Below are 9163 nucleotides of genomic sequence, written 5' to 3' on the forward strand. Positions count from 1 at the left end.
GGTTATAGAAGACATTAAGGAGGGAATAAGGAAATTCATAGAAAGCAACGAGAATGAAAATACTTCCTATCAAAACCTCTGGGACACAGCAAAAGCAGTGCTCAGAGGCCAATTTATATCAATAAATGCACACATACAAAAAGAAGAAAGAGCCAAAATCAGAGAACTGTCCCTACAACTTGAACAAATAGAAAGTGAGCCACAAAAGAATCCATCAGGCACCAGAAGAAAACAAATAATAAAAATTAGAGCTGAACTAAATGAATTAGAGAACAGAAAAACAATTGAAAGAATTAACAAAGCCAAAAGCTGGTTCTTTGAAAAAATTAACAAAATTGATAAACCATTGGCTAGACTGACTAAAGAAATACAGGAAAGGAAACAAATAACCCAAATAAGAAATGAGAAGGACCACATCACAACAGAACCAAAGGAAATTAAAAGAATCATTTCAGATTATTATGAAAAATTGTACTCTAACAAATTTGAAAGCCTAGAAGAAATGGATGAATTCCTGGAAAAACACTACCTACCTAAACTAACACATTCAGAAGTAGAACAACTAAATAGACCCATAACAAAAAAAGAGATTGAAACGGTAATCAAAAAACTCCCGACAAAAAAAAGCCCTGGCCCGGACGGCTTCACTGCAGAGTTCTACCAAACTTTCAGAGAAGAGTTAACACCACTACTACTAAAGGTATTCCAAAGCATAGAAAATGACGGAATACTACCCAACTCATTCTATGAAGCCACCATCTCCCTGATACCAAAACCAGGTAAAGACATTACAAAAAAAGAAAATTATAGACCTATATCCCTCATGAACATTGATGCAAAAATCCTCAACAAAATTCTAGCCAATAGAATCCAACAACACATCAAAAAAATAATTCACCCTGATCAAGTGGGATTTATACCAGGTATGCAAGGCTGGTTTAATATCAGAAAAACCATTAATGTAATCCATCACATAAATAAAACAAAAGACAAAAACCACATGATCTTATCAATTGATGCCGAAAAGGCATTTGACAAAGTCCAACACCCATTTATGATAAAACCTCTTACCAAAATAGGAGTTGAAGGAAAATTCCTCAACATAATAAAGGGCATCTATGCAAAGCCAACAGTCAATATCACTCTAAACGGAGAGCATTTCCCTTGAGAACGGGAACCAGACAAGGATGCCCTTTATCACCGCTCTTATTCAACATCGTGTTGGAAGTCTTAGCCAGGGCAATTAGGCTAGACAAAGAAATAAAAGGTATCCAGATTGGCAAGGAAGAAGTAAAGTTATCACTATTTGCAGATGACATGATTATATACACAGAAAACCCTAAGGAATCCTCCAGAAAACTACTGAAACTAATAGAAGAGTTTGGCAGAGTCTCAGGTTATAAAATAAACATACAAAAATCACTTGGATTCCTCTACATCAACAAAAAGAACACCGAAGAGGAAATAACCAAATCAATACCATTCACAGTAGCCCCCAAGAAGATAAGATACTTAGGAAGAAATCTTACCAAGGATGTAAAAGACCTATACAAAGAAAACTACAAAGCTCTACTACAAGAAATTCAAAAGGACATACTTAAGTGGAAAAACATACCCTGCTCATGGATAGGAAGACTTAACATAGTAAAAATGTCTATTCTACCAAAAGCCATCTATACATTTAACGCACTTGCGATCCAAATTCCAATGTCATATTTTAAGGGGATAGAGAAACAAATCACCAATTTCATATGGAAGGGAAAGAAGCCCCAGATAAGCAAAGCACTACTGAAAAAGAAGAAGAAAGTGGGAGGCCTCACCTTACCCGACTTCAGAACCTATTATACAGCTACAGTAGTCAAAACAGCCTGGTATTGGTACAACAACAGACACATAGACCAATGGAACAGAATTGAGAACCCAGACATAGATCCATCCATGTATGAGCAGCTGATATTTGACAAAGGACCAGTGTCAATTAACTGGGGAAAAGATAGCCTTTTTAACAAATGGTGCTGGCATTTTTTGCAAAAAAATGAAACAGGACCCGTACCTCACACCATGCACAAAAACTAACTCCAAGTGGATCAAAGACCTAAACATAAAGACTAAAACGATAAAGATCAAGGAAGAAAAAATTGGGACAACCCTAGGAGCCCTAATACAAGGTATAAACAGAATACAAAACATTACCAAAAATGATGAAGAGAAACCCGATAACTGGGAGCTCCTAAAAATCAAACACCTATGCTCATCTAAAGACTTCTCCAAAAGAGTAAAAAGACCACCTACAGACTGGGAAAGAATTTTCAGCTATGACATCTCAGACCAGCGCCTGATCTCTAAAATCTACATGATTCTGTCAAAACTCAACCACAAAAAGACAAACAACCCAATCAAGAAGTGGGCAAAGGATATGAACACACATTTCACTAAAGACGATATTCAGGCAGCCAACAGATACATGAGAAAATGCTCTCGATCATTAGCCATTAGAGAAATGCAAATTAAAACTACGATGAGATTCCATCTCACACCAGCAAGGCTGGCATTAATCCAAAAAACACAAAATAATAAATGTTGGAGAGGCTGCGGAAAGATTGGAACTCTCATATACTGCTGGTGGGAATGTAAAATGGTACAACCACTTTGGAAATCTATCTGGCGTTATCTTAAACAGTTAGAAATAGAACTGCCATACAACACAGAAATCCCACTCCTCGGAATATACCCTAGAGATACAAGAGCCTTCATACAAACAGATATATGCACACCCATGTTTATTGCAGCTCTGTTTACAATAGCAAAAAGTTGGAAGCAACCAAGGTGTCCATCAACGGATGAATGGGTAAATAAATTGTGGTATATTCACACAATGGAATACTACGCATCGATAAAGAACAGTGACGAATCTGTGAAACATTTCGTAACATGGAGGAACCTGGAAGGCATTATGCTGAGCGAAATGAGTCAGAGGCAAAAGGACAAATATTGTATAAGACCACTATTATAAGATCTTGAGTAATAGTAAACCTGAGAAGAACACATACTTTTGTGGTTACGAGGGGGGGAGGGAGGGAGGGTGGGAGAGGGTTTTTTATTGATTAATCAGTAGACAAGAACTGCTTTAGGTGAAGGGAAAGACAACACTCAATACATGGAAGGTCAGCTCAATTGGACTGGACCAAAAGCAAAGAAGTTTCCGGGATAAAACGAATGCTTCAGAGGTCAGCGGAGCAAGCGCGGGGGTCTGGGGAACATGGTTTGCGGGGACTTCTAAGTCAATTGGCAAAATAATTCTATTATGAAATCATTCTGCATCCCACTTTGAAATGTGGCGTCTGGGGTCTTAAATGCTAACAAGCGGCCATCTACGATGCAGCAATTGGTCTCAACCCACCTGGAGCAAAGGAAAATGAAGAACACCAAGGCCACACGACAACTAAGAGCCCAAGAGACAGAAAGGGCCACATGAACCAGAGACCTACATCATCCTGAGACCAGAAGAACTAGTTGGTGCCCGGTCACAATCGATGACTGCCCTGACAGGGAGCACAGCAGAGGACCCCTGAGGGAGCAGGAGATCAGTGGGATACAGACCCCAAATTCTCATAAAAAGACCAAACTTAATGGTCTGACTGAGACTGGAGGAATCCCGGCGGCCATGCTCCCCAGACCTTCAGTTGACACAGGACAGGAACCATCCCCGAAGACAACTCATCAGAAATGAAAGGGACTGGTCAGCGGGTGGGAGAGAGACGATGATGAAGAGTGAGCTAATTATATCAGGTGGACACTTGAGATTGTGTTGGCAACTCTTGTCTGGAGGGGGGATGGGAGGATAGAGAGAGAGGGAAGCTGGCAAAATTGTCAAGAAAGGAGAGACTGAAAGGGCTGACTCAAGAGGGGGAGAGCAAGTGGGAGTAGGGAGTGAGATGTATGTAAACTTATATGTGACAGACTGATTGGATATGTAAACGTTCACTTGAAGCTTAATAAAAGTTATTAAAAAAAAAAAAAAAAAGATGAAGCCAAGAGAGAACTAGAAAAATACTTGGAGTCAAAGGAGAATGAAAAGCAACATACCAATATCTATGGGATACAACCAAGGCAGTAATTGAGGGAAATTTATAGCAATAAATACCTATGTTAAAAAAAAAAAAAACCAAAGATCTGAAATCAATAACCTGGCCTCGTGTATGGTGAGTTTGTACCTTTAGAGGTGAGATACGCCCCCACTGAAATACAAGAAGAGGCTATAGAAAGGTTTTTTAAAGTTTTTGTGAAGTGTGAGTCAGCCAAAGGGCCTTGAATTAAGAAAATAAAACCTGAGGCAGAAAGGAGACCCTTTTAGAGATCCATTTGTCATTTTGTAAATTACACAGGAGTTGTAAGAGGACACCATTTTGTCTCTTAAAACACTGGGACTGATCAGGGAGATCAAAGTTCCACAGCATGCCCCTTTCAAGAGCCCAGCACTGTATATTTTGAGAAGTGATATGTGTGCCTTGGTTACCATCAGTCTGGCACTCTGAAGGGCAGGAGTGTCCTGATGAGTCTTTGTCTTGTGGTCTTCGTTTATACAGATATGTGTGACCTTGATTTATATTTCAGGTATCTGTGAGGCAAGACAGCCCCAGAGATTTTTAACCTGAAGACAACAACTCCCAGGCTGTGACCTAAGGATTTGTAGAAAATATGTACACGGGGCCATCTGTTGGCCAGGGCATCCAGTGCTAAGATGATTTCCTAAAGTTTGGCCAATTGTGCTGACCCCTGGGTCTCGTTCTTGATCAGGAACATCCTGATTAAGGAATGGAAAACAGCACCATTCCACCAAGCTGTATATCACGTGTGTGGGAATTGTACCATCTGTACCGTCTATGAACTCCCATTGCTGTTCAGTCAGTTAATCCCAAGGGGCCCCCCAGGTAGTCAAGGCATCTGGGGGAGGGGAGGCCTCCTCCAGTAACATGGCATCTGGCAAGGGACTGAGGTCAGGGGAGGCCTCCCCATCCTGCAGGTTGAATATGCCAGAGAGCCCAGGTTTGCCTCCATCCTATTTCAAGGAAGTCTTGGCCACCATGCCAAGCTTCTGGGGTGCTGTTTCCATGATCTCAGGCATAATGGTCAGATGAGCATGCAGAGCCACAGCCTCAGGTTGTGTGAGAACCTCTGTTTCCAAGAAAGCCCAGAATGCAGTCAGCAGTTGTTGCTCTAATGGTAGGTGGCATGGGATCCAGGACAGTTTCTTGAATCAGGAACTCGTGGGCAACTTATGGCCATGATAGGTGGTCCAGAGACTCCAAGAGGCATGAAAGGAAGTTGTTAAAGCTCTACAGAGATGGATTATCTGTGAGCACTAGCTGGAGTGTCTGTGGGTTTTAATTTGGACAGGGTTTAGAGCCTTCTGTTGGAGGAGCCCCATTCAAGGTGGGCTGCTTTGTAAACAGCAGCATCTGTGAGTTCAAGTAAACACTGTAAACGAGCAATATGTTGCCTTCAGAACTCAAAAAAGGACAAAAAGATATTGGATTTACATGTTCTTAATTAGTGTGTTAAATGCATCTCCTCAGGGGAGGCTATCGTTAATACAATGTCACACCTGCGCTCCTAGAGAAAGCGGGTGCAGTTAAAATCTTGTTTGCAAAGACTGTGTGCCATGGCGAGGCTGCTGAGGTGCCCTGTGTATGGTGTGGCAAAGGTGTATTGTGTCCTTTCAGAGGCGAAGGCCGAGAAGCTGTTGAAACAGGCACTGGATAGAATATATTAGTTAAAATCATAAAAGAGAAATATTTACTGGTTGCTGATTGGATGGAGAAAAAATTTTAATAATATCGGGTATTAGGAATCGGGACCACAGCATTAAGATTTCAGTAACCCACTGTGAGGGGTCAGTTACTTCTTTCTAGGTTTATGAATGGGCAAAATTGGGTTGCTAGGTAGTGAGGATAATCACCCCTTTACTAATTAGATTATATGATAAGTTTTAATCCTTGAAGGCCATGTTTTAACACATATTGGCCATATTATTACAACCGAGGGTCTGTGGGGTCCCATTTTGTCAAGACAATTTGTACATGTCAAGAGACTTAATTTCATGTCATTTATTACTTATTGCATCCGAGTGTCCATGCCAACTATGGGATATTTTAGGGCAATAAGTGCTATGACTCCAGGAAGTTTAGGCAAGGCAACAATTTTGATGATTAAGATGAGGCATATTTGTTTCTTCTTCATTTTATATTCAGTAACTCCCCTAGATTATAGAGGATACCATGTTTAAACTTAGCAGGATTCCCAGGAATAACTGTAATTTCAGTCCCAGTATTAATTCAAGATGGTTTTCAATTGGTGTTTTTTGGCAGATACTGAAGTTAATTTAGAAGTTACATTGTAGAGGCACAAGAGCCAATCACTACCTTTTTTTCTTTTGCTGTATAAATTATCTTAACAACAACAATATAATAAGAAAAATATTTTCATCAATTTTGGCTATCTGAGTGGATCAAATGATGAACTTTTGTTTTAATTTACATCGTATATATATATATATATATATATATACATATACATATGTCAGATTTCCTCCCCTTGTTTTTGTATTCAGATTTTTTTCTCTTTTATTCTGTCACTAGATATGCTATGGGAGGGGCTCTTTCTCTTTCTCCTGCCATATTTATAATATTCTTTTTTCTTCTAGAGAGCTTCTCATCAGTATAGTCGGGCTTCTGGATCTCCCCCATGGCAATGGTTCATGGTTTAAGAACCCTGGGCTTAGGTTGAGTTGAATTCCTTCCTCTGCTGGGCCACAGGGTGGCATGGGTGTTTTCCCTAGAACCCTGAGGAGTAGGCTTTTCTTGTAGCAGAGCCACAACTAGCAGAGTGGCAGGGTGGAAGAGTGGTCACTCCAAATCCAAACTATCTTTCATCAGTCCCTGCTACTGCTTGGCTTTTAACTTTCTTTCCTCTCTGGTTTGGGTTTTGATAAGGCTCCACATTGAGAATCTTGAGCTTCTCCTAAAACTAAATTCGCAAAAGGATTGTAAACAAGGGAGTGATTTGATCTTTTATGTATTTTTGCAAGGATATCCTGGTGAGAGCGCGGGGAATTAAATGGAGAGCGAGGTCAGGATTGATGTGGCTAAAACGCAGGCCAAAACTGAAATAGTTGGAGGAGGGGAAGAGAATGCAGTGATTGTTTTTCTGTCCTATAACTCAAACCCCAAGTTCATGACAGGTTCTCTTGCTATGGATGATTCGTTTCTGGACTCTTACTTCTCTTAAATTCCTTCCTGCATTTCTACACATGATACTAACACAATTAAAAATCTTTTTGTGTCTTACAACAATTATAGCAATAAGATATATACGCCAATGGAATTATAACAAACTTTGAACATTAGCATTTTTACTTGTGCTTAGAAATTTTAGCAATAAAATGTAATACTACTGAAATTTTTTAAACACACAAAAAATGATAAATATAGCAACAGGAGGCCTGTAACTGTGTAAATATTCTACTCTAAATTCAAACTACCTGTCATTAGTAGCTGCTGCCTCTTACCTTTTAACCTTTTTTTCCCTTCTCAGGTTTTCATTTAGGCTCTGCCCCTTCTCTAGAGTGGGATTTTCTTTTCCAGGATAGCCTGCTGGAACAGGAGGCTCCCTTTTCATTAATCTTTTTGAACAAAATCTTTTAATAGGTTGTATTTTTAGCCCAGTAAAATCTTACTATTTAACTCTTAAGCTTTTCAATCTCTTGCTTGTCCCCATCCTTTTTCCCTGTAGGTGTTTTCCGAGTAAATTTCTGGTGGTCCCTCGTGGCTCTGATCATAGGCAGCTGTTCGTTTTTTCCCTCCAATTTGCGTCATCGGGGCTGAGTTCAGACTCCACTAACAATATGGCGGCAAGGTTGTCTTTGGGGCCAGGGCCTCTAGTCTGCAAGAGCAGAGAACCAGCTCTTTGGCATGTTGATAGGCCTCAGTTCATGATATAGGAGCTCCGCATTTCTTTCGCAGTTTACTGATTTCCTCAGGAGTTTCCAGAGGAGCCTGCACAAAGTGTTCTTGGCCCTTCAATTGACTCACGAGGTCCCTTTCCACCAAATGCCAACCGTTAGACCCACAATGGGGTCAGGAGACAAAATGCGACAGAAGCAAGGTATGCAGCAACAGAGGGGTTGTACACCCCTGCAGTATTGACTCTTAGAAGGCACACTTACTTCCCAGAGGTGGGGATGTCCTCTCACTGATTAGGATGCCAGAGGATAAATTAAGGGGAAAGGAGTCTTACGCACTGGCTACCAGTCCCGCCACCACCCCTGGACTCAAGGGACAATGTCAGGGAAGAGACTCCCAGTCTACTCCATCACTGGGGTCACGCCACACCTAGACCGAGGAGCTGTCTGCTGGTGGGGCTTGTCGACCACCTGACCCCATTCATAGGAATTAATTTAAACTAGTTTGCAGGGATCCTTTGTTATTGATCCAGCCAATGGCACTCAGAGCCAGGATGTTCCTCCTGGGGAGCACTGGGGGAATTTTTTCTTTCTTTCCTCCTTGTGCCAGGTTAGGGCTGGTCAGCGCAGTCCAGGGAGGACTCAAACTTGTGGGATCCACATTTTGGGGAGGGAAGCCTTGGCAGCACCCAGAAGAGACCACAAAAAGCAGCTGCCAGGAGCTCAGACAAATGCCAGGAAGACGGAGAGCTACCCAGCTAGTGTTGTCAGTCTGGGGGAGCCAGTTAGTGAGCCAGGAGTAGGCCAGTAGCAGTCCTGTGGGCCATCCCATCCTCGTCGCTAATTGTCTTATAATTTTTATCCAAAAGAGGTCTGTGGGTGTCATAGACAGTCTGTCAGGTACGCCCAAGAAAGTGAACCTCACGCAGGAGGGCCAGAGAATATAGAATTTAGTGCTCACAGGTCAGAGAGGAGACAACAGCCCATCTGCATGCAGAGCCACACAGGGCATGACAAGATAGGAATGACCATGTCAGAGAGTGGGTGGGAGGGCAGCCAGGGGGGATTAATGGATGCTGAGGCAACAAGCTGCGTAGATCACAAACGGGCCTATGACAATGCATCTGTAGGCACATTAGCCCTATACGCCATTGGAAACCTCTACGTGGTTGCACAAACAATTATTTGACCTGTGATGAGGAG

This window comes from Loxodonta africana, chromosome 3, assembly GCF_030014295.1.
Source record: "Loxodonta africana isolate mLoxAfr1 chromosome 3, mLoxAfr1.hap2, whole genome shotgun sequence".
Taxonomy (NCBI): domain Eukaryota; kingdom Metazoa; phylum Chordata; class Mammalia; order Proboscidea; family Elephantidae; genus Loxodonta; species Loxodonta africana.